The 26,341-nt window shown below is 38.4% G+C and overlaps 1 pseudogene; it reads right to left on the bottom strand.

Annotated features, from left to right (window-relative positions):
• Positions 1 to 4,115: 4,115 nt before the first annotated feature.
• Positions 4,116 to 23,903, bottom strand: LOC138387316 (tigger transposable element-derived protein 1-like; annotated as a pseudogene).
• Positions 23,904 to 26,341: the final 2,438 nt, after the last annotated feature.

Here is a 26,341-nt window from a genome sequence, read left to right as displayed (position 1 = left end):
CTCATGGGCCCCTTCTATCTTCAAAGCCAGCAATGGCCAGTCACGTGTTTCATGGTGAATGATACCGACTCTTCTGCCGCCTTCTTCTGCATTCAAGATACACTTGTAATTAGATTGGGCTCATCCAGATAATCCAGAATAATCTCCTTATTTTAAGATCAGCTTATTAGTAACCTTAATTTCATCTGTAATCTTATTCCCCAGTGTCATGTGACCTAACACACTCACAGGTTGTGGAGTTAGGACATGGACATCTTTGCAAGGGGCATTATTCTGCCTACCATGCCTTTCCATCCTTTTCATGGCTTGGGTTGCTTGTAGACTAGAAGTTAGGGGGAGCATTTGAGGCATTTGCTGTCAAACTTGCCACAATCCTTACCCTGAGGCAGTAAGCACAACCTAGGTATTAGAATAGGTTCAAACACGAAGGGGAGGAAGAAATACCAGGACAAAAATCAATTAATATGGAGAAATATCACCGCCCCCCACAACAACATCCTGTGTTTATGAGGACCAGCTGTATGGTCGTTCTTATCTCCTCACAAGAACTTATTGGGCAATAGTCCTGGTTCCAAGAATGTCTAGTATAATGGCTGGGATTCCTATCATCCCAAGTGATAGATTTCCTTATTGTTCCCAAATTCATTTGCCTAGGCACTTGCTTCTCCACCCAGGGCAAAATCCCGCTCTTAAAGATTCATCACCCAACTCTTCCTCCTCATTGCTGTCATCTACAGCAGCTTACAACTGACCTCCCTCTTCACTAAAGGCTGTAGCACTTCACTCAGATTTCCTTTCTATCACAATTCTGTCAATCATTAAAGATGATGTTCTATAATCAAAGATTATATGACATCTTTCTTCCTTCCTTTCTTCCTTCCTTCCTTTCTTTTTCTTTCTTTCTCTCTCTCTCTCTTTCTTTCTTTCTCTTTCTCTCTTTCTTTCTTTCCTCCTTTCTTTCTTTTCTTCATTTATTTATTTATGAATGACTGGGTCTCACTCTGTTACCCAGGCTACCGTGCAGTGGCTTCATCGTAGCTCACAGCAACCTCAAACCCTTGAGCATAAGCGATCCTCCTGCCTCAGCCTCCTGAGTAGCTGAGACTACAGGCACATGCCACCACACATGGCTAATTTTTCTATTTTTTGTAGAGACGGGGTCTCATTATGTTGCTCAGGCTGGTCTTGAACACCTGGCCTTAAACAATCCTCCCACTCTGGCCTCCCAAATTGCTAAGATTACAGGTGTGAGCCACTGCACCCAGCCCATAATCGTTTTATTTTTAATCATCTTCTTCATCCATCTCAGCCACTATGGACAGACATTTACTGCTTACCAACTATCCACATGCTCCTTCAAATTTCACAGCCCCATTCTAAATAGATGGGCCCCCATGACTAGTTCTGGACAAAGAATTGTGAGCTAAAGTGACATGTTTTGCTTCCAGACCAAAGCATTTAAGAGCTGGTGCCTACTCTTTGGTCTTTTCATCCTCTGTCACAGAAACTTGGATGGTACACATAGGAATGACGGCATCTCAAAATAAAACCACATAAGTGATAAACCTTTGTTTTATTTGAGATTTTTGTCTGGGATAGGAGTCAATATTTTAACGCAGAATAGCTTACATTGTACTGACTAAGACAGCTGCCATTCCCAAAGACAAACTCTGGAACTCATTGCTGGAAAGTTCTCCACCTTTGAAAACACTTCCACACACCTCCTATTCTTAGTTTATTGCCTGAGCATTGTGGTTTGCTCACTTGGATCTATCACTGCTTCACTCGTAACTCTCAGTCCTCTCACCATTCTGTCTTCCTCTCACCATCTCCATCCTGTATTTAGTCTCCTCTCTTGTTCAGTTTATATTGCATAATCCATCGCTTTAGCCACTTTCCTTTCAATATTCTAGTTTACTTTGTCCATTGTCCTTTTGTAGAATGTGCCTGGCAAAGCCCCAGTTCTGGCAAAGTCCAAGCTAAAGAACATTAGTAAAGAAAAAGCACATGAACTGACAGATTTCTGAGCTATCAACAATACGTGAAAGGCCCACTGTGTCTTTATAGTCTTGAACTATAAGAGTTCAATTTGGCCGGGCGTGGTGGCTCACGCCTGTAATCCTAGCTCTCTGGGAGGCCGAGGCGGGTGGATTGCTCAAGGTCAGGAGTTCGAGACCAGCCTGAGCAAGAGTGAGACCCCGTCTCTACTAAAAATAGAAAGAAATTATATGGACAACTAAAAATATATATAGAAAAAATTAGCCGGGCATGGTGGCGCATGCCTGTAGTCCTAGCTACTTGGGAGGCTGAGGCAGGAGGATCGCTTAAGCCCAGGAGTTTGAGGTTGCTGTGAGCTAGGCTGACGCCATGGCACTCACTCTAGCCCGGGCAACAGAGCGAGACTCTGTCTCAAAAAAAAAAAAAAAAGTTCAATTTTACAGTTTCCATCTCCTCAAGCTTCTGTCCTGTTACCTACCCTTTTACATGGAGCAGATTAACTGAGATAGGTTTTTGAAAGAGAAAATAACACGCTGCCAGAGAACTACCACAACCTTTAAAAAATCAGCTTTACAAACCTGTTTCTGTGCACATCCTTTTTTTCTTTCCTCTTGTTACAATGTTGTCCCCACTGTCAGAGGTCAATCCTTCTACCTTAATCCTCACCCTCTTCCAATTTCTCAGGAACTTCATGCTGTCAATTGTTTTTCCTCTCTACAGGAACCTCAGCCTTTGTCTTTGGTGTCCCTCCCAACAGCAAATAAATATTCTCAAGTCCCTCCTTCTTTTTTTTTTTTTTTTTTTGAGACAGAGACCCTCAAGTCCCTCCTTCTTGAGGGGAAAAAGTCATCCTTGGTGTAACACTTCCCTGCAGCTGTTGTCCTGCTGCTCCGCTCGGCTCCTCTTTACCTTCGCCCACCCATTAAATGATAGATTTCCTCAAGACGTATCACACCTCTCCTCTTTCCACTCTACACTCGCTCTTCAGGAAATATCTGCTTCAAAAAATTCAGTTTTCTTTTATTTCCAGCGAAGACTTATGCTCTGAGCCCCTAACCTCTATAACCTACTGCTTAGTTGATATCTCCATTCGGATGTCTCACTAGTGCCTTAAACTCAACATGCCCAAAACCAAACTTGAGATATTTCCCATCAAATTACCTCTTGCTCCCTGTGTTATCTTGCTAAACAGTGTTAACAACCTCTCAGATGCTCAAGCCAAGCACCTGGGTGTAAACTTTGATGTGTCTCTATCCCTTCCCTAATTCAACCCATAAGCAAGTATTATTGAATTAATTACCTGAATATCTCTTAAGTTCATTCACTTTTATCTATTCTCACTGTCATTTCTTTGGTTCAAGCCACCATCATCAATCACTGGATTACTGCACATTTCTCCCCGCATCTAGTCTTTTTCAGATCAAATAATACTTCCCTCTGCATTTTAAAAATGCAAACTTATCTTAAAATCTTTCTATAGCTACCTATTTGCTCCAAAGAAAAATCAAGATTCTTAACATTACCTGCACAACTCTGTCTCACTCTTTAACCTTATCTCATGCCCCTCTTCTCTCACTTTCTACTTCAGTCCTACAATACAGCCATACCTCAGAGATATTTCAGGTTTGGTTCCAGATGACCACAATAAAGCTAATATCCCATTAAAGCAAGTTATCCAAATGTTTTGGTTTTCCAGTGCATATAAAAGTTTTGTATACACTATACTGTAGTCTGTTAGTGGGCAACAGCATTATGTCTAAAAAAACAATGTACATACCTTAATTAAAAAATACTTTATTGGCTGGGTGTGGTGGCTCACACCTGTAATCCCAGCACTTTGGGAGGCTGAGGTAGGAGGTTTGCTTGAGGCAAGGAGTTTAAGACAACCCTGGGCAACATAGCAAGACCCTGTCTCCACAAAAAATTAAAAAATTAGATGGGTGTGGTGGCCCATGACTGTAGTCTCAGCTACTCGGGAGGCTCAGACAAGAGGATTGCTTCAGCCCAGGAGTTTGAGGCTGCAGCGAGCTATGATTGTGCCACTGCACTCAAGCCTGGGTGACAGAGCAGGACCCTGTCTCAGGAAAAAAAGAAAAGGACTTTATTGCTGAAAAAGGCTAACAATCATCTGAGCCTTCAGGGAGTCATAATTGTTTTGCCGGTAAAGGGCCTTGCTTCTGTGCTGATGGCTGCTGGCTGACCAGGTGGTGGTTGCCAGAGGTTGAAGTGGCTGTGGCAGTTTCTTAAAATAAGACAACAGTGAAATTTGCTGGATTGATTGACTCTCCCCCTCACAAAAATTTTCTCTGGAGTATGCTGTTTGATAGCATTTTACCCACAGTAGAACTTAGTTCAAAATTGGAGTTAATCCTCTTAAACCGTGTCACTGCTTTATTAAATAAGTTTATGAAATAGTCTAAATCGTTTGTTGTATTTTAACAATGTTCACTGCATTTTCACTAGGAGTAGATTCCATCTCCAGAAACCACTTTCTTTGCTCATCCATAAGAATCAATTTTGCCTCTGTTCAAGTTTTGTCAATTACAGCAATTCAGTCACATCTCCGGGCTCCACTTCTAATTCTAGTTCTCTCACTATTCCCACCACATCTGCAGGTACTTCCTCCACTGAAGTCTTGTATCCCTCAAAGTCATCCATGAGGGTTGCAATCAATTTCTTCCAAACTCCTGTTAATGTTGATAGTTAGACCTCCTCCCATGAATCATGAATGTTCTTAATGGCATCTAGCATGGTGAATCTTTTCCACAAGGTTTTCAATTTTCTTTGCCTAGATCTATCAGAGGAATCACTCTATCTCTGGCAGCTATAGCCTTACAAACTATATTGCTTAAATACTAAGATGTGAAAGTCAAAATTACTCCTCAATCCATGGGCTGAAGAGTGGATATTGTGTTATCAGGCATGAAAACAACATTGATCTCCTTATGTGTTTCCATCAGAGCTTTTGGCTGACTAGGTGCATTGTCAATGAACAATAATATTTTGAAAACAATCCTTTTTTCTGAGCAATAGTTCTCAACAGCAGGCTTAAAATATTTAGTAAACCATGCTGTAAACAGATGTGCTGTCATCCAGGCTTTGTTGTTCATTTCTAGAGCACAGACAGAGTAGATTTAGCATAATTCTTAAGGGCCCTAGGATTTTCAGAATGGTAAATGAGCATTGGCTTCAACTTAAAGTCACCAGCTACATTAGCCCCTAACAAGAGAGTCAGCCTGTCCTTTGGAGCTTTGAAGCCAGGCATTGACTACTCCTCTCTAGATATGAAAGTCCTAGATGGCATCTTCTTCCAGTAGAAGGCTGTTCTGTCTGTAGTGAAAATCTGTTGTTAGTGTAGCCACCTTCATCATTGATGTTATCTAGATCTTCTGGGTAACTTGCTGCAGCTTCTCCATCAGCACTTGCTGCTTCACCTTGCACTTTTAGGTTAAAAAGATGGATTCTTTTCTTAAACCTAATGAACCAACCTTGCTAGCTTCAAATCGTTTTCCAGAGCTTCTTCACCTCTTTCAGCTTTCATAGAATTGGAGAAAGTTAGGGCCTTGCTCTGGATTAGGCTTTGGCTTAGGGGAATGTTATGGCTGGTTTGATCTATCCAGACCATTCAAACTTTCTCTGTAGCAGCAATAAGGCTGTTTCACTTTCTCATCATTTGTGTGTTTACCGGAGCAGTACTTTTAATTTCCTTCAGGAGCTTTTCCTTTGCATTCATAGCTTGGCTAACCATTTATCATAGAGGCCTAGCTTTTAGCCTTTTGGCTTTAAACATGCCTTCCTCACTAAACTTAATCATTTCTAGCTTTTGATTTAAAGTGAGAGACATTTGACTCTTCCTCTCACATGAACACTTAGAAGATATTGTAGAGTTATTAATTGGCCTACTTTCAATATTGTTGTGTCTCAGGGAATAGGGAGGCCTGAGAAGGAGGAGAGAGACAGGGGAATGGCCAGTCAGCGGAGTAGTCAGAACACACCCGTTTATCAGTTCACTGTGGTGCCCCCAAACATTTACAATAGTAATATTGAAGATCACTAGTCCTAGATCCCCATAACAGATATAATAATATTGGAAAAGTTTGAAATATTGAAAAAATCACCTGTTACCCAAAATGTGACACAGACACAAAGTGAGCATCTGTTGTTGGAAAATGGCCCTGATAGACTTGTTTGATGCAGGGTTAACACAAACCTTCAGTTTGTAAAAAATACAGTATCTGCGAAGTGCAATAGAGTTAAACATAATAAAATGAGGTAGACTTGTACATAGAACATTGTAGATGCTCCATAAATATTTTTTTGATGAATGAATATTTTTTTAAACAGTTCCTCAAATGTACCACGTTATAACATGGGCTGATGGGAAAGAGTCCTTCACTCTTCTGCTCTAAACACAGAATAAAATATGGCTAACCCTTCTTTAGGTATGTAACTGAGTTTAAAATCAAGACAAACAGTCCCCTAAGTATCAGAATTAGAAAGGGAACTCTAAGCCAGAGTGCTAAGCAGAGTCTTATACCCAAACAGTTCATAGAATTGTTGCAACCAGATATGGGCCTTAAATGCTGGGATTGATTCTAATTACCTCCTGGAAGGAGATTACAGGCTTCAGGCCCCAGGAGGAAAGCTTAAACTGAGCCATTTAGATAAATCTTGGAGTCATAAAGAATTATGCTGACTTTGAAATGCAGTCTAAGGGAACTCTGCTCATCAGCCCAGGTAAACAACAAGAAGGTTTATTAGTATCCCAGGGTCATGAATGAAAAAGTATCACCGGCAAGAAATCAAAACCCCAGGTCTGTGCTATGCACCGACGGGAAGTCTGAAATCACATTGCCTATATGGAGGGACTGAAGCTGAGAAATCAACCTAAGGAGGGATGCGATTCTTTCACTCAAGTTGACACAAAAGAGGAGTACCCTGCGGACTACTTCCCCACAAAGCACTCTTTAGTCAAAAATCATAAAACAAACAACTGTGTGTGAGAGTCAACAGTTCCAACAGGAGCCAAGGCTTGAAAGAGTAGAATAACCTGAAAGAGATGTTTTTACAAAGTATGTTTAAAATGTTCAAGGGATGAAGGAAAGATTATAAACCGTACAGGAAGAACAATAAGAAAAAAACACACACAAGGGTTTGAAAAAGTATATCAGGAAATTTAGAAATCAGACATCATGTTCTGTCCCAACTCAGGCGACGGTAAATCTTTATCCCTCTGGACACTCATGCCACACTTCTTCAACTCAAACTCCACTTATCTTTGTAGTCTCAGCTTAAATGTCATTTCGTAAGGGGACCTTTTGCTGCCCTCTGAGATGTCGATTTCCTCTGTTATGAACTCCCATGGCGTCTTCACCTCTCTCTTTAGTAACACTCATCACAGTTATGATTTCCTGTTCAATGTGTGCCTTTGCTGGGTGAGGATAAACGCCATGATGGCAGGCACCGTTCCTGCCTGTTTCCCTCCTGTGCACAGTGCCTAGCACAGTGTTTAGCACATGGATATTGACAAAGCAGCTAGACACCTGGGATCATCCCGGCTTACACCTGCTGCCTCAAGTAATTAGTAGTCTCTTTCAGCCTTCTTCACCCAATTTGAGTAATAAATTGTATGAATACCGTAATTGTTGGCTGATTGGTTTATTGAACCACAATGCTAATTCACTGTCTCCCTCTATTCCTGCTCTTAAAATCTCATTGAGACTTGTGGATTCTTTGATTCCTCTTGTTTTCTTCCAATTTACAAACTCTCCCCAGACCTCTTTTAGTTTTCTTTCTTACCTTGCTAGTTTAGACTGAGCTCTTTCTTGAAAAGTACCCTAAATCTCACTATCCCTCCCTTTTTTTTCCTGTCCTACAACCATGCAGATCTCTAGGTCTAAAATAATCCCCTTAATTTCTTTGCTTCTTCACCTGAATTAATGTATTTTGTGATTTTTCTCTAGCAGCAGAGTGAGTTGATGTCACCGCAGGTTCATTGTCTCTAATCTCAGCTGGGCCCTCAGGACTTCCTAGTAACGCTCCCATGTCTCTGCTGTCTCTAAAATCCTGGCGAACCCCAAACGTGGCTCTGCCCTAGCACTGATCACACTGCATTGGGATCTGTGTCTGTGAATCTGTTTTTTGCCACTAAACACAATTCCTTGGGGACAGGGCCCTTCTCTTATTCATCTCCACTCTAGCATCTAGCAGATTTCCTGCACACATTAAGTGCTGGAAATAAGTGCTTGATAAATGAATGAATGAGGACTGGAACGAATACAAAGGCACTAATGCAAGAAGCATAAGTAGGAAAAAGGAAGTTCCTTGCAATATTCATATTGTGTAACAAGATTAGCACCCAATTTATAAACTTTTAACTATGGCAAAAGAGCGAGTGTACATTATGTTTCTTATTTATGAGGTATATAATAAGAAACATAATCATAATTGAAATTATAGATACATTATAATAGGATTTAACTGCATTTTTATGCTAACGTCTATCTGGCCTCGTATGCCTCTGTGGTACCTGTTCTGAGCTGCCTAAAGGGCATTGGGACTCAAGGATATCTGAAAATTTTGGCACTGGAGGTTGCCGGTTTATATATTCCAAATATAATCTCAGCCTTATAAAATATATTCAGTTTCACTGAGTTGCTCTAGTTTCTCCCCTAGGAAACTCTCCTACCTACATTTCTAACCATCTGGGCCATTATGTACAAATATTCGTCATAATCCTAATCCTGCTTGTCCAATATCTGTTGGCCCTATCCTACCTCTTCTGACTTCCCTGTTCTTGTTTTTCAGCTCTTAACCACTGGTAGTTTTAAAACTTTCTGGCTTCTCTCCTTATACTTATTATCTAGATTCCTAGATGATTCTTAATGGCAACCATGACGCCTTTATGTCTCTGATCTAGATCAATTCTTGTCTGTACAAATCCTAGCCATAGTCCAACTGAGGTATCTTATAGCAATCATAATCCTAAATATCCAGGAAATTCAACAGAGTCAACAAAAACTTTTACATAACTATATTCCCTTTTTTTTTTTTTTAAGACAGGGTCTCAGTCCATTGCCCAGGCTAGAGTGCAGTGGCATCATCATAACTTACTGTAACCGCAAACTCCTGGGCTCAAGCGATCCTCTGCCTCAGCCTCCCAAGTAGCTGGGACTACAGGCATGTGCCACCACACCTGACTAATTTTTCTATTTTTTGTAGAGACAGGATCTCACTATGTTGCTCAGGCTGGTCTCAAACTCCTGGCCTCAAGTGATCCTCCAGCCTCAGCCTCCCAAAGTGCCAGGATTACAGGCATAAACCACCACACCTGGCCTTGACTATATTCTTTGTCTCCAAATCTAAAAAAAAAGAAAAGAACTAATAGTGCACCAAAACATGTTTTCTCATTAGGATTTAGGGTAAACAATTGTCCAGCAACTCAAGAAGTGTGTTTTTCATTGTGGTAATGTTAAGTAGTGACCATCACTGAGGAACAGCTTAAATTCACCCAACTGAGGAGATTCTATTCCTAGATCCTGCTATTCTGCCAGCAAGAAACATAAGCTGGAGAGAGAAGGGTTGAAATTAGAGACTGCCAAGTAACCTTTGGCAACTATGTGGGCCACATCTAGGTGTACTGAGGAGAAGAGCCATTTTTATATGGAACAATGTTCTTCTTACTCATATGTCTATGCTATTATGCTTCTGCATTTTAATATTAAACGTGTATTACTCAGTATCTAAAATGTGAGAGGCACAATGAAGTAATGGAAAGAACATTCAGACTGGACTGGGTTTCTAATTGATTCTGGTATTTACTAGGTGTGAGACCTTTGGCAAGCTACCAAATTTCTGTATGTCTTCATCTGTAAAATGGGAATAATAATTTTTCACTGGGTTGTCCGATACTAAATTTAAAAAGATGTTCAAAGTACCTAACAGAACATCTGGCACAAAATAGGCAATTATTTAAAACAAGTTTTCATTAAAGTTGTCATTCCATTATTTGTTTTTGTCCTCTCATTCATCCATATACTTGGTCTTAGCACTTCAAGTTGGAGAAGGAAGTTAAATGGAGTTTTAATTTAGTTTGAGAAATGTAGAATCAGGCTGGTTTGCCAATAGGAATAGGCTACTTAGATGAGTCTATTTGATTTCAGGATGATGTCCAACCTCATCCTTCAGCAGCGTGAGGACTGCTTGTTCCAGAAGTGCACTGCTGAAAGACTGGAGTCATACAAAGTCAGGTGTGGGTGTCTGGAGAAATCAATGCCAGGACACAGTTTTGGAAACATGCTCATCCAGTCACATTTGTTGCTCTTCTGTGCAGAGAAACTGGACTAGACAATGTGAAGTGATGCAAAAGAACAGATCAAATAATAGAACTTTACAGCATCAAAAATGTCTTATGCTTGGACTTGACTTCCAAGATTTTAAAATATTATTAAAGATCAGAGTTCAATACCTTCATTTTATGGATGAAGAAACTGGGGTTTCTAGAAACCAAGTAACTTGCCCAAGTGAACAAAGCCAGCTCTCTTTACTGATAATCCAGTACATGTGCCCCTAAACCCTTTTGATGACACACTTTCTGCTCCATGTACAAATTTAGGGAGAAGTCCAAATTTTACATAAGGACAACTTGAAAAGATATATAGACCAATGTAATCACTTCCAGTTACATAAAGAATGTTAAATTTATTATCAAAAATTTCCTTAAAAATGTTTGGAAGGACCACAAGTTATTCTCTGTGATTTGGCTGGGAATTCTTCTTAGTGCCTCAATGGCAGACCCTCCCCGTAGAATGTGGGTATCCCCGGAAGGGATGCTGAAGTGATTGAAGTGACCGGACTCGGGGGCAATGAGCAAGAGAAGGTCTCAAACAAGATCTTAGTCTGGCAGCCTGGATGTGAAACCCTTAAGAAGTGTCTAGGAGTGGGCTATGGGGATCGGAAAGAGAATGGGAGACTAAGAAGTTAGGAGAATAAAAAGCAAGCGATGGAGCTGGTGGGAGAGGCTACATTGCCTGTCTGTTCGTTTGTTTTCTGAACTTCCTAGGATTCTTAACAAAATTTCATAAAGTCCTCATTTCAAGATATAGGAAAAGAAAACATTTTCTTATAAAAAACCTTAAACATAAAATTTTCACTTTCAAAGAAAAGTCGAAGAGGCCTCATAGGTTGGCTGGGACTCTAACTAAAATTTACCGTACGTTCTCAAATTCTTACTGGTGAGAATTTGAGAAGGGCGAAACTTAGCTATCCCTGTCAAAATTCTTATGTGGGGTTTCTGCTTTCTTTTGTTTCTGATCACTTCATAGGTGCTGGTTTATAATATAGTGGGAGAACTGAAGAATCAATCTATATTAATAAGCATGTTTTTATAACATCCTTGACTTAACTGTGAAATTGTGTCTTCTGTCTTTCAAATCTCATTGATTTTGCATATATTAACACTATGCAAGGATCAAGGGAAAAGATAGTTGTATGGTGAGATGTAGGAAAACCAGGCAATCAAGAGTTAGAATTATAGGTCAGCAAACTGAGGGTGAAGGAGTTTGTAGTACGAAGCACTTGAGCAAGTGTAAATGGCATATCTAGGTTTCGCCAGCTTGTGGGTATAATGCAAACATGACAAGGCTTGCAGCCACCAACCTGCCTGTAGCCCCTATACTAGTTTCTCAACTTTGTTTCTAGCGATGCCGCAAGAACTATTCACAGTCTCCTTCCTTAACAGACCTGCGTGCTGCCACTCATGCTGCCAGATCCCTCTGCATGAGGTAGACAGTCTCTTTCAAGAGCTTCAGAACTCCAGCAGATCCTCTGCTGGTCATGTTGCTCCAGCATAGGCCAGCCTCTAGGAAGGGGGCACTCTTCCCCACTTGCTCACTCTGCCTAAGCGGGAACAGGCCTTTCCTTCCAGTCCTAAAACCTAAGTAATCACTAGGCCCAGAGAGAAGAAAATAATCCCCACTCACCTGAAAACTAAGGCCTCTTCCTAAGGCCCTATTGCCTATCCCAGGATCTGCCTCTTCTTAGAGTTCTTAAAATGGGACTGTCCATTTTCTTCTGAAGAAACCTGTAATTTTAGAGTGTGGACTTGCCCTATGAGTCCTAGGGAAATGGGGCTCATATAACAAAATGAAATAGCTCAACATCAGAAAATCTGGTTCATGTAAGTGTTACTCTTAAGTGCCACATTTCGAGGGTATAACTGGCCTAGGGCAGTCAGGGGCACTCAAACTTTAGTGTGACTCAGGATCATCTGGAATATTTATAAAATAGAAATTCCTGAATCTCAGCTCCAGAGCTTCTGATTCAGTAAGTCTGGTGTAGGGCCTGAGAATTTGTATTTTTAACAAGTTTCCAGGTGATACTGATGCTGGTGGGCCAGGAACCACATTTTGAAGACCACTGTCTCTAGTGTAGATGAAACCTGGAGAAAATCACAACGAAATGCAATAGTCCAACATCAGAACGTCTGGACCACTCAGTGATACATGCTGCTCCCTTAAGTGTCACGTAGTGAGGGTACATTTGGCCAATTCGGAATGTAGAACTATATTGTAATATGTTGAAAATTCCCTTTATCTTAAAAATTGACAACATTTCAGACAAAATACCACAGTGTGAGGTGGCAAATCGTCTCCAAAACTAGCAAGCATCCCCATGGCATCACTGTATTCAAATTTTCACAGAGAATAAAGAGATCCAGATCCACATAAAACAGTGGTCTCTTCATCCTGTTGGAATACTGTCATTTCCCCCTTGGACATCAGGGAGAGAATTAAGTATGTTCTTCTTTAAAGGCCCTTTCCTAATAGCTAATCCTAGCTTTAGCCTGACTCTGCTCAGATGTAAGTTGAAATCAATTTCAATAAAGAGAATAGGTAATAATGGTATTATTGAATAAATACAGTTGTAGATAACGGAATAGTAAGAAAAATTAGCCATTTATTTTCTTGTCTGACAAGAAAGGATGGTGACATCATCATCATATAGGATGATGACATCACTTAGATAACATCACTGTTTATTATCATAGATTTGCCTGGTCTCAAAAATGATGTCGTAGTAATCAGTGGTACCTAGAAAGATAAAGTTGGGGAATGAAATGCTTCTGGCTGTGTCTTATAGCTGTTAATGGATGCTGGCACTTACTGACGCTGTGTCCACCATTTGAGAACATCCTCAGTCTCTGTTACACTCTGCGAGTCCACCATAAGGAAGGGACGGTGAATGGGAAGCAGAGAGCTTAGCCCAGGTGCTAACCTCAAAGCTCTTTGAAGCTCAAAGACAGGGTGCAAGATCAGAACAATTTCTTTATGACTCCTAATCTTTCCAAAGGGAATTGGTAGAGAATTGGAAATCAATGATTCTAATTTTACACTAGGGCAACCATTTAGGCCTCTAGGAGAGCAGAGAGCCGTTCAGAGCACAGGGAAAATTCTGGTCTGTGTGTGGGCATAGCAGGGAGATTGGTAACCACAAGGAGATTACAAACTGAGAGGTGAATGGGATCTGCCAGGTGACCTGAATATCTCATCAAAATGAGATATTTTGAAAACAAAACAAAGCTTCAGTTGGTGTTTCTCTGTTGCTTTGTTTCTTTCCACCCCAGAAATGAAATCAGATTCCTTCTCATGGCTGAGTCCCAATAACAGTAATCAAATTACTGAGTGGTTCACCATCTCAAGTAGAAGACTGAGCCTCAGAGTGCCAGTGTCCATTAGCCATCAAGTGACATTGCATCAATAAACCCAAGCAGAGGTATGATATTACACTGTAAATGCATTTGGAGGATTTTTATTATCATTCTAACCTAGCGAATGTGCCAACATCAACTCTTTCAACCCTAGGTAAACTAAGCTAGGTATTTAGAGAGATTAAGTCTTTCAGGGCCAGCTACGTTGCCATTTAAGGTACTCATGCAGGCAGTAATAAGCCTCCCTGGGTCTTTAATGTTTGTCCTTAAAATGAGACAGATAGATAGATCAAGAAGCAGAGTTCATACCTGAATGTGCACGTGTATACCCTAAAAAAACATAGTATTATTTTTTGTGTTTGCTTATAAATTTTATACATATTATATACATTTATTTGTTATTTCACTCAACATTATATTTTTAAATTTCTTCATGTTGCCATAATTATAAAATAAATTATTTTCTTCTCACTTATACATGAGAACATGTATATTCCTCCATTTATTCAGGTTTTATTTGTAACCTTTAATAGAATTTTACATTTTTCCTATATATTTATTGTTGATTTATGTAGGAGGATTTATGAATGCTTTTGTTACTGCTGTAAAGGATGTCTTATTTTCTAATTGTCAGAAAGAGTAACTACTACATATTTTTATATGTTGATTTCATATTTACTTCTTATTTCTTTTTATTTATTTATTTTGGGGCTTGTCTTTTATTGGCCAGGACCTAGAATGTTCTTGTAGGTATCTACCCATTTTATAGGTAAGTATCTCTCTTCTTCCTGAATGCTGAATGTAAAGGAAATGCTTCTAAAGTTTTTCCGTTATCGTGAATCTTGCTGTAGATTTTTGTTAGATAACTTTATCAAAGCAGGGCAATTCCCTTCCATTTTTAGTTTGAAGGGCTTTTTATCATATATAGTTGTTGAACTTTATCAAATTCTTTTTCTACAGTTGTTAAGCTGGTCATATGACTTTCCTCCTTTACATCTGGCCTTCCTGATATTAACTCTACTTGGTCATGATATGTTATTGTTATTATTAATATTATTATTTATAGCATGTTGGATTTAGTTAACTTTTTAGGAATTTGAATCTATGTTTATATGTGAAATTGCCCATAATTTTCTTTTCTTCTTTTCTCTTTATCAGGTTTAATATGAAGATTATACTAGCATTATAAAATAAATTGAGTAGCTTTCTCACTGAGTCTTAGGGTTTCTTGTGGTCCTTACCTGTAAAATAGTCTAAACTCAGCCAGTATTAGAAGGTGTTTTTCTTTTTTTAAATAACTTGTTCTATATCCTTAGTTCCTGTTAGTCTATTGGAGTTTTCTTTCATCTTGGGCAATTTTGAAATTTTATCTTTTTCTAAAACTCATTTCTGTTTCATCCAGTTTTTCAAATTTCCTAAGTTGTAGTAATTCATGGTATTCTTTCATAATTAAAAAATTTGTCATTCTTTTAGTTATTTTCACTTATTTTTTCACTATATTGTTCATTCACATCTTTCTTCCTTTTTCTCTTGATCAACCTTTTCATTCCATTCTAAGTATTCTGAAATTTTCCTCATGGTGTTCTCCTTAATTTATTTATATCAGTTACAGAGAGAGGAACAACCTAATAGAATGAGCAAGAATCTCAATAAAGGCACTCAACATATATATATGATATATATGTGTGTGTATGTATGTTAATATTTTTATATGCATTTTTTGAAGTTTAAATAACATAGTACTGCATTTCTCTAAACTGATGAGTTGAGACCATTTACAATGACTATCATTACAATTATTATTGCCATCTTTTGGGTCATCTTTTTACTCCAGCCATTGCTGAAGCCATCACCTACATACAGGTATAACCCAACAGCACATTGTCTCAACTGTACTTTGGATCTCTTGGTTTCTATTCCAGAGCTTCTCTGCTACCACTGCCTGGCACACCTGCAAAAACCTCTCACCATTATGACATACAGGCAAACCAAGAAGTGCAGAAGAATTAACTCCCATGAGTAACCCTTGATCAGTGAAATATAGGAGCTATGGGATAAATATTTCTCTCTTCCATCCCAAGGGTAGATAATTCTGAAGTGCATTCTGCATGGCTCCTCAGAAGTCCCTACTAGATTGAATCCCAGTTGCCCACCATGGTGGTCAGCTTGACAATTCACCATTATATTGGTTTTTCTTCCCTGTTTCACTCTCCTCAGTCCCCTCTCCTTGGGATTCATTCCAAAGTAATCTGCCTGCATACAAGACCTTGATTCAGCCTCTCTTTTCGAAAGGAAACTGGGATAAGACACCAGGCTTTCTTCCGTTTCTTTTTCTCCTTTTCTACTGTCTATTGGATAATCAGTTTTCTTCTGCTGTTCTGGAAGTTACTAATTTACTTTTAGTCTTCTGGTGGTTACTCCTAAGTTACTAAACCAGAGGGAATATATAAAGCTTATAAATACCTCAGTTTTTCCCCCAAACAAATCATTAATCTTGACTGGCTCTTATCATACTTTGATTTACATCCTTATGCTCCAATTTCCTATTTGTATTATTTAGCATTATAATTCCAGATTCATATAGATCAAGTGTTTTATGTGTAATAATTTTTCATTTGGACAATAATAAAGTCTACAGTTCTTTACTCATTCATACTTATATCTCACTGCCTGCTCCTGGAGCCATCTCTCTTTTTCCTAGAGTATGGCCTGTAATAGTTATTTCAAAAAAAATGTCATGATAAATTTTCTGAAATATTTATTTCTCCTCATGTTTAAATTATAGTTCAGCTGGGGAAAAAAAGAGTTTAAGAGTAAATGTATTTTCCTTCCAAACTTTGAAAATATAATTCCATTTTGTTCTAACCAGTATTGCTATTGAAAAGTCTAATGCCTCATTCTTATTTTTTTAATGTGATCTTTTTAAAAATTTCCTGTTTTTCTTTTCTTTTTTTCTTTTTCTTTTTGCCTCTGAAAACTTTTAGAATTTTCTCTCAACTATTGATATTGTTAAATTTTGTTGTAATTTGTTTGAATTTGTTATCTTTATTTCAAAATGATCATATAGCTTAGAGATCTAATTATTTTTCACTTTAAGCTCATCTTTACTCCTTGGCATAATCGACTGCCTTGGTTAGTAACATTTATGTTGAACAAAAGCGTAAGCCTTGGCTTATGTTTCTCATAGGGAGTGTGTGTGTATGTGTGTATGTATGTGTGAGTGTGTGTGTGTGAGAGAGAGAGAGAGAGAGAGAGAAAAGAAGAGGACAAAAAGGGAGAGGGAGAAGAGAGAGGGAAGGAGAGAGAGGAGTGTGTGTATCTTAATCTGGGTTCCATTATTTCTTATTTTTCCCACTTTTTCCCTGAGATATTCTTGATCCCTCCACTAGAGACACTGTTCATGTCTCAGAGCAAATGCTTTTCTTTGTGATCTCCTTCCCTGGTCAGGGAATGAGGGACGGGGGAAATGGTCAGCGACCTGTGGGCACTACCTCCTCTGACTTCCCACTCAGCGGGATCCAGGCTCTATCCTACTTTCACATGGCTGCCCCCAGTTGATACCTTTTCCATTTCCATGAGATTAACGTCATTGGCAATGTTCTGGATCTGGGAGGTTCATACTTGTGCGATATATACATGTGTTTGTGTTGGCGCACACCAAATGCCCTGCTTTGAATTTCTACGCAAAGCTTCAAGCCCTGGTCAAATTTTCAACATTAAATAGAAGAAGTATATACTCGCTCTGGCCTAAGTTTGGTTGACTATGATTGCAACTCATCCATTTGTGATCACAGGATCCTAGTTTTGGGATCCCCACAGGAAAATAAGGAGGAAGGAAAATGGACTTAGTGCTCTAAGTCCATTTTATGCTATTATAACAGCATACCTAATACTGGGTAATTTATAAAGAACAGAAATTTATTGGCTCATGGTTCTACAAGGCTGACAAGTTCAAGATCGAGGGGCTACATCTGGTGAGGGCCTCCTTGCTGCCTCATCCCATAGCCAAAGGCAAGAGGGCAAGAGAGTGCACGTGAGACAGCAAGAGATTGAACTCACAGCCTCAGTCCCTTTTATACTTCACAAGGGTGGAGCCCTCATGACTTAAATGCCCCACCTACTGACACTGTTGCACTGGGGATTGAATTTCCAACACACGCCTTTTGGGGGACACATTCAAACCACAGCACATTCTCTACCTCAATCCATATCCCAGTGGTGGCCCCCTGCCCTCCCCTCCACCCTTACCACCACTTTCTCTCTACATTGAGACTTACACTACCTTCAGATTCTTAAGGACCACTCAAAGGGTTTATTTCCATTGCTAAGCTGGGTTTCACCAATTTCCACCTCTCCCTGGTCTGTCCAGAGGTAGGTGTGAGGTGGGAGCTGGCAGCCTGGGCTTAGTTTCCCATTTGGCCCAGAACTGGTTTTGCTTTATTCTTAAACTCTTCTGTGGCTGTTTAACTTTCTATGAGTGTATTTAGGCAGATTCACATTTTTTTCCCGCAAGACCCATTACCTAGTCTACTAAATGGATTCTAAAACTAGCTTACTATGGAAATAATACCTCAAGCTGGAGAGAGGTAGTATAGCCTAGTGACTATATGAGGGTGTGGAGTCAGGTGGCCGGGGCTCAAATCCCAGCCCACAAGGCTCACCAAAGCTGCGACTTCAAATGAGTTACTAAATCTCCCTAGATCTCAGTTTCCTGATCCTCAAAATGAAAGAGGCTGATGCAGATCTCTTCTCCCTGTTATTTTTCTTTGCCAGGCAGGCTGTATAATGGACCTTCCATTTCATGCAGGTGGCAGGCTGGCAAAGTGTGGTAGAGCTGGAATATAGTGGCTTTTTAGAGGAAAAAATATAAAATTTCAAGTACAAAATTAGAAATAGAACCACAGAAGAGGCCTGTGCAAGTAAGAACCCCTGAGACTTAAGCTTCATGAGCTTCACTGCAAATCTCCTCTGCTACGATGGGAATGATAATAGAATCTACTTTAGTGTTATTCTATGGTGTTACTATTAAGTATTTTTACTTAATATAGTCTCTGGAAGATAATAAGGGTACAACAAGGTTAGCTTTCATTATTCTTAGAGAAAAAAAGTAGGGTTCTGTGTTGAATGAAATAAGTGTGGAATTCGCTACACACAGTCTTTCAGTCTTTCACTCTTAGAGACTGACAATGTATGTTAGCATAATTCTAACACAATAAATGTGCAGATAACTAGTAGTTTCTTCACTTTGTAGCTGATCTGGTCTTCTTCCCTTGCTCACCCTGCGCTGCTTAGAAAAACGAAATAAAAACAATGTCCAATCCAATTTAAAGTTCTATCCCATATTTTAAATAGTTCTTTTAGGTAGTGCTCAAGTTCTCTTGCCTAAAATACTGGGTCTTTTATCTAGACTCTCGTTCCCCCAAGAGGGCCAGATATATGAGGAGAGCGGTGTGTGGCTTGTATGATCTGAAGGTATGGGGGGAAGATGGGTTCCTTGGATCCACAGCAAGTGTGCTGCATTTGCTGTCTCCTCTCTATGCTGGGCAAGGTCTCCTTTTTGCTTGGTTGCTGAAGTAGCTGCTGGTACTTTCTGGATCAGGCAAGGCTTCCTGTGGTACTCACTGACTGACTCAGCCTTTTAGCTCCAGCTGGTGCCACAGAGCAGGGCTTCTTGAACTTCAACATGAATAAGGATCACCTGGAGTGCTAATTAAAACACAAATTCCTGGGCCTCACCCCCACCACCCTGAGATTCTGATTAAGAAGGTTTGGGGAAAGGCCTGTGAAAATTTCTAACAAGCTCGTGGGTGTTGGTGATGCTGACGCTGCCCAGCTGGGGACCATACTTTGAGTTAGCAAGTCTCCCCTGCGAAACCCGTGACTGCCACACGGGCCTGCCCGAGACGCCCGGCCTGTAGCCGCCTCTGCTTCTGTTTCATGGCACCTTCTCTGCCACGGCCACCTTGAGGAGATTCTCAGCCAGACCCTGGGTAAGTTCTGGGTCCGTTTTCTACCACCCAGGATTCAAGGTAGCTGAGGAGAGCTAAACCTCTCGGCCTCCCTCTGCCTGAGCAGGCTACAACACGTTTCCTAGATGCAACTGCTCCATGTTGGTGTGAGGACAGCTGAGGGAACGTCTTTCCAGAGAAGGGACAAGAGCTGCTCCTCTGCCTTTGGTGTTTCCCTGGCTTCTTGAACACCCTTCCCTAAGCCAGGAGAGCAGAAAGTGGTTGATGTATCTGTTTCTGTCACTCTCTACCTCTGCCCCTGCACCTCCCTCCCACTAATTACCAGGCCCGAGAAAAAGAAGGCTGTTCTTCCATTTGTCCTACACCATAATCCTCTGCTCAAAATCTTCCAGTAGTTTCCCTCCTCACTCAGAATAAAAGCGAAACTCCAGAGGTAGGACCCTGCGATCCTGCATGGCCCGGCCTCCTGTTCCCTCCCAGCTTGCATCTCCATTTCTGCCCAGGTTCCTCCTCAGTCACGCTGGCCTCCTTAACGCTCCTTGAACTGCCCTGCCCTAGGGCCTTTGCCACAACTCTTAACAGCTTCTAGGGAACACAGTTTGGAAAACACAGACTGATGAATAGTTAAATATTCCTCAAAAGATGAGCTACTGTCACACTGGTAAACTGAAATGTAAAATGCACATCTTTAAAGGGAACTCTCATCAGAGCAATTAAAACTGTTAAGACCTGAGTTTTAAGTCTAGAAATATTTAGGCTTGAATCCTAGTGACTTACTTGCAATATAACATTGGAAAAATTACTTAACCTGTCTAGTCTTCCTTATATAAATAATAAGTACAGGCAGTCCTCACTTTGCACACTTCTGATATGTACACAGGTTAGTGCCGTGGTTTAATTAAATAACTATGTTGTGCTGCAACAACACAGTTCAAATTTTGGTTACCTTGGTATATTAACTGTGAATAATCGCATAAAATAGAAACTGTTACTAGCTTTTTAGTCCTTAAATCACTATGTAAATAATAATGTCCATCATGATCGGTGACCAATCATATCACTTTTTAAAAAATCCGTTGGTAATTAGTCACTGTGCATCTGTCATTGAGTTCGTACTCAGCAAAACATATAGTTGTGTTAATTCGTTAGCTCCCAGTAGTAAACCCAAATGGCATTTTGAAAAAAAAAAACAATGAATAATAATAAAAAAAAATGGCCAAAAAGATGAAGTTCAGCAAAGAAATGAAAAGTGGTCATACTTCAAATGAAATTCAAATTGAACCAAATGGAGTTATAGGAGAAATAGTAGTAGACTGTGGGAATGTTGACATTGCTGCCACGTGAGAGACCATAAGTAGGTAACGTAACCAGGGGAACTTAGTGGAGGAGGAACACAAATGAGGAAAGCAGTCGTAATGAAAAGGATGAAGGTGTCTCAGAGGAAGTGATGCTGGCAAAAAAACTTCATGTAAAAAAGGAAGTCTTGGAGATATTTCATGATATTGAAAGCACAAAGGATGAAATATGGTAAGCTGATCCAAACTTAGAAAGGAGTAGAACAGTTTGCCAAGGCATAGAAAAGACGCCTGCTCTATAAGTTGTGTGACAGGAAAAAGGAGACTGGAACCATTCAAATTATTTTTGATTAGTTTTTTTAAAGAAATAAAACAATTTAATTCTCTGTTTTTGATGCTTTAAATTACAAAATACTAACTTATTTTACAAATTTTAAAATTTCCTTATACATTTATAATCAATAATTGGAGAGAATTTTTTGACAACATTTTTTTAAAGTCATAGAAGAATTGTAATTTTTGCCATTGATTATTAAGGTCTCTTTACACAGTTTTAGCTTGCACAGTTTTAAAGTCCCAAACTACCATGCAAAGTGGAAATTGCCTGTATGATAAAAGAATTTACCTTACAGGATTGTTGGGCAAATTAAATGAAATAGTAGACATCAACACCAATATGAAATCTGGCATGAGCGTTCTTACTGAGTGTCGTCTGTTTTATGTGTCTATTACCAGTTGCTTTATGTTTTAGGAATTTGGGGGAGTTGGTATGATGATGACATTTTAAAATTATAATTGGATAGTTTATTAATGTTAGCAATTATTTTCAAAATATATTCCAAACTAAAAATCTAAGTATTTCCTTCAAAAAAATGTTTAAATATTTAATAGATTTAGGGGTACAAGTGGTTTTTGGTGGATGAATTGTATAGTGATGATAACTGGGTTTTTAGTGTACCCATCACCTGAATAGTGTACTTGCACTCGATAACAGAAAAATCTTTGATAGCTATCTCAAACCTTCAAAACCCACAAAACTTATGAGGCATTCATCGAAGGGAAACGCTACTACATTTATGGGCACTTCCATTAGAAAAGTATTCAAATGCATTGCAAATAAGACATTATTGTTTCATTTCCTTATTTTATTTTCATCTATTTCTGGGTTTTCCCTTTAATAATAAAAAGCATTGAATTCCTTTAAAATATGCTTTTGGGGATTAAAGAATAAATATTACATGAAGCTCATTTGGGGAACCACTAGTAGAAGTACCTATAATGATTACAGAGAGGTGGACTTTTCAAAGGAATCAGCAAAACAAGGCTGATTCTTGGTCTTAGGACTCAAGAAAAGCAATGAAACAAAGAGAGCAGTAGTTATGTATGTATGACTTAAATGTTGGTCCTATATTGAAACTAGAGGTTTAAAATACCCACAGGATGGTTTTTTTCACTACATGATCATGTACTTTGCTGATGAGTGAGAAATTTTTGAGGGGCAATTTGTGAGTTTTGATGGTCTTGAAAAACAATGTATCTGCTGTGGAATAGGTAGGCTACTGAACCAATCGGTAAACTGAGTATGGCTTAGATCGGCTTTTGTCTTAAGGAAGAAGTAAAATTTCTTTAACCATTAAAATGGCAAATTGCTTGTGAATGGATTTCTATTATAAAAGAAGCAATTGAGCTAAGACTGCAACCTAGTGGTGAGTTTGTTACTGGGGGGAAAAAAAGTAGCTGTTTTCATTCTAGGCCACTGATAAATGGAGCATTTGAATTTAAAGTGAGAATGAACATGAAGGAAAAGTGTGTTGTGCCTTTCTTGTGAAAACTGATCTTCAGATTATGCTGGAGGTGGGATAAAAATGAGGAAAGGATGGCTGTAACCAGATCCTTGAAGCTGTTCATTTTATACAGTACTTTCTACTTTCTCTGAAGCTTCTGTTCACTTCTCTGTTTCTTTGTCTCTTGAAAGATGAACAACACTATGGCTTATCTTCTCACACTAGTTGCACTAGCTTGTTTACTTAATGAGTTGCACTTTAGGAAAGACTTTTATTTGCTTTTATTTTTGTAATTGAACCAATTCAAATTATACCCTTCTTTAATTCAAGTAAATTTTTCATATGACATTATTCTAAATGTCATTCTTAATATTCTTTGACTCAATAATAGCATTTGGCTTTTTATAGTTTGATGTAGCCTATATTCCTTACACGTTTTTATTACTAATACTATTGATTACTATTTCACAATGCATTGTATTAATATGGAAAATATTGACAAGGTAATACTCAGGCTTTGTTCTTTCTAAGATGATTACTTCTCTTACATTAAATATAAAATATTCAAGAAATATCTCTGTATAAGAATTTGAATCTTTTAATTGTTGTCTATCTTAATCTAATTTTTAAAATCTACTTGTATCTTATCTCAATGTTCCTCATTTCTTAGCAATCCTTTTAAAGCATATACTTAAAAATTAGTTCAATCAATGTTTCTTGATTTTTGATGTCAAGTCATCCTTGTTCCCTACCACTGTAATTTTTATTAGTGAGTTTATATTAACTTTCCTTTATATAGTTTTATTTTACCTGCAAAACTACCTGTGGCTTTGTTTCTTTGTTTCCTACTCCCACATCTTTTTCCCTGGCAAAACTTGTTATTGAGGTGTGAAGATTGGTTATTCTGTATGCAGTAAAATCAGTTCTGTGCTTCCATAAGGATTATCAAAAGGTAATACTGTTAGTTTTTAAATGCTTTCTCTACCTCAGGTTTTCCACATTAAATTCAATTGCATTTTCAGAAAATATTTTAATTCTTTCTAATTTACCTACTTCTAAGTCTGGGAATATGTGACTCCAAAGCATTGTCAAAGGCAGATAGCTCGTGACTGCCAGACTCACTGCTGTGAATTGACTGTAGGATGCCCATCCCTGTTGGTGAAATGATGCTCTGATGGTTAATGTTAAGAGTCAACTTGACTGTATTAAGAAATACCTAGAAATCTGGTAATGCATTATTTTTGGTTGTGTCTGTGAGGGTGTTTCCAGAGATTAGCATGTGAGTCTGAGCAGATTTAAGTGCAGAAGATGCATCCTCAATATGGCAGGCACCATCCAGTTAGCTGGGGACCTCGAGAGAACAACATTGGAAAAAGTCAAACCTGTACAGCATGTTACTGTACTGCTGTAGGCAATTATAACACAATAGTAAGTATTTGTGTATCTAAACATATCTAAATGTAGAAAAGGTATAGTAAAAATACAGTATAAAATACAAAAAAAAGGTACACCTGTCCAGGGAACATCCCATGAGTGGCACTTGCAGGACTGGAAGTTGCTCTGGGTGAGTCAGTGAGTGAGTGGTGAGTGAATGTGAAGGCCTAGGACACTACTGTACACTACTTCAGACTTAATAAATACTGTACATTTAGGCTCCACTAAATTTATAAAAAAAAAAAATTCAATAATAAATTAAACTTAATGTAACTTTTTTACTTTATAAACTTTTAATTAAAAAAAAATTTTTGACTCTTTTACAGTAACACTTGGCTTATAACACATATTGTATACTTGTCCAAAAATATTTTTTTCTTTATGTTCTTACTCTATAAGCTTTTTCCTATTTTGAAAATTTTGGTTTTTTTTTTTACTTTTTAAACTTTTTTGTTAAAAACTAAGTCACATACACATTAGCGTAAGTCTACACAGACAGGGTCAGGATCATCAATATCACTGTCTTCCACCTCCACATCTTGTCCCACCAGTAGGGGGACAATAACAGGGGCAATAACATCCATGGAGCTGTCATCTCCTGTAACAACAATGACTTCTTCTGGAATACCTCCTGAAGGATTTTCCTTAGGCTGTTTTACAGTTAACTTTTTTTTTTTTTTTAAGTAGAAGGAGTACACTTTAACCATAAAAATTCAGTGCAGTAGGTTTGTTTACACCAGCACCACCATAAAAGTGTGAATAACGCATTGTGCTACTGATGTTACACTAGCTGTAACAGTCATTAAGCAATAGGAATTTTTCAGCTGCATTATAATATTATGGGTCAGTGTCCTATATGCAGCCCCATCTTTGACTGAAACGTCGTTATATGATGCATGACTATGTATATGTCGTATTGGTTCTCTGTCTCTGGAGAACCCCGATACATATGCACTCTACATAATTCAGAGGATTGTCTCCAGTGTCACCCCAGTGAAACTGTTTTGAATCTCTTGCGGTCTAAAACAGCTTTCTACAAAGCATAAGTTTTGTACTTGAATTTGTACTTGATCTAAATGGGTGAACCAAGAAATCAGCCACTCTATAATCAATGCAGAAATCAATGCTGGAATAGAAACTTATCTGAAAAGCTTTCTCTTTTCCTACCACACCGTCTATGAAAAAGAATTTGTTGGGAAATCTCTCACACAAAGATAATGGTAAATGACATGGCACTCTACAGACAGTTTCTACTAAAATAAAAGTTAATGGAGCAAAATGCCTTTCAATAAATTCATGAGTGTAATACTGAGGGAAACAAATCGTCTCCCCCACCACACACTTAATTAGATTTTGGAAGGAGGTGGCAAATTAATAAAACAGCATGGCAGGTCTCAGAGCTATAGATTTGCAACAAATTATTTGTATAAAGCTATAAAAAATACATGGCATGAGATATTTTTCATGACCCTTAAAATCTTTTTAAAAATAAAAATTTCCGTAATAATTCAGATTTATTAATTACCCCAGAAATAATGTATTGAAAATGAGTCTACATTGTACACTGGAAAGTATCACTATACAGTTAAAATTTTATTGCCAGAAAATTGTGTAAATATGTATAAAATACTAGAGTGATCTGAAAATATCCTTTACAATGTCTTTAGGAAAAATAAAAAACAGATTGATCCTTGAATAATGCCTTGATTCTCACATATGAGAGAAACCCACAGGGTTTATTTTTCAGGTCTCAAAGAGCTATTTTACCTGGAGTTCTAAATATATGTAAAAGAAATATAAGAAATACTTTTCCATTTTATGTTCTTTAATAACAAAAAAAAATCTTCAGTTGGTGGTTAATTTACTTATCCATAATAAGAACTCCTAGATACGTAATTGTTTAAGGGAACATTAATATAAGTAATAGAATTAGGACTTTTGGCAAAGGAAGATAAACAGGTCTTGGCCCATAAAATCACAGATTTGAGGAAAGCAAGAGTGATAGGAAAAAGTAAAAAAAAAAAAAAAAAGTAAGTGGTTTCACTTAAATGATAGATGTAAATGAGACATCCGAAAAATTATGCTCTCTTTCTCTCTCTTTTTTTTTTTTTTTTTTTTAAATTTGTAAGTTTAAATAGACTATAGATGCCTGGA

This window comes from Eulemur rufifrons, chromosome 1 (genome assembly GCF_041146395.1).
Source record: "Eulemur rufifrons isolate Redbay chromosome 1, OSU_ERuf_1, whole genome shotgun sequence".
Taxonomy (NCBI): domain Eukaryota; kingdom Metazoa; phylum Chordata; class Mammalia; order Primates; family Lemuridae; genus Eulemur; species Eulemur rufifrons.
This window is presented reverse-complemented; position numbering and strand designations above follow the sequence as displayed.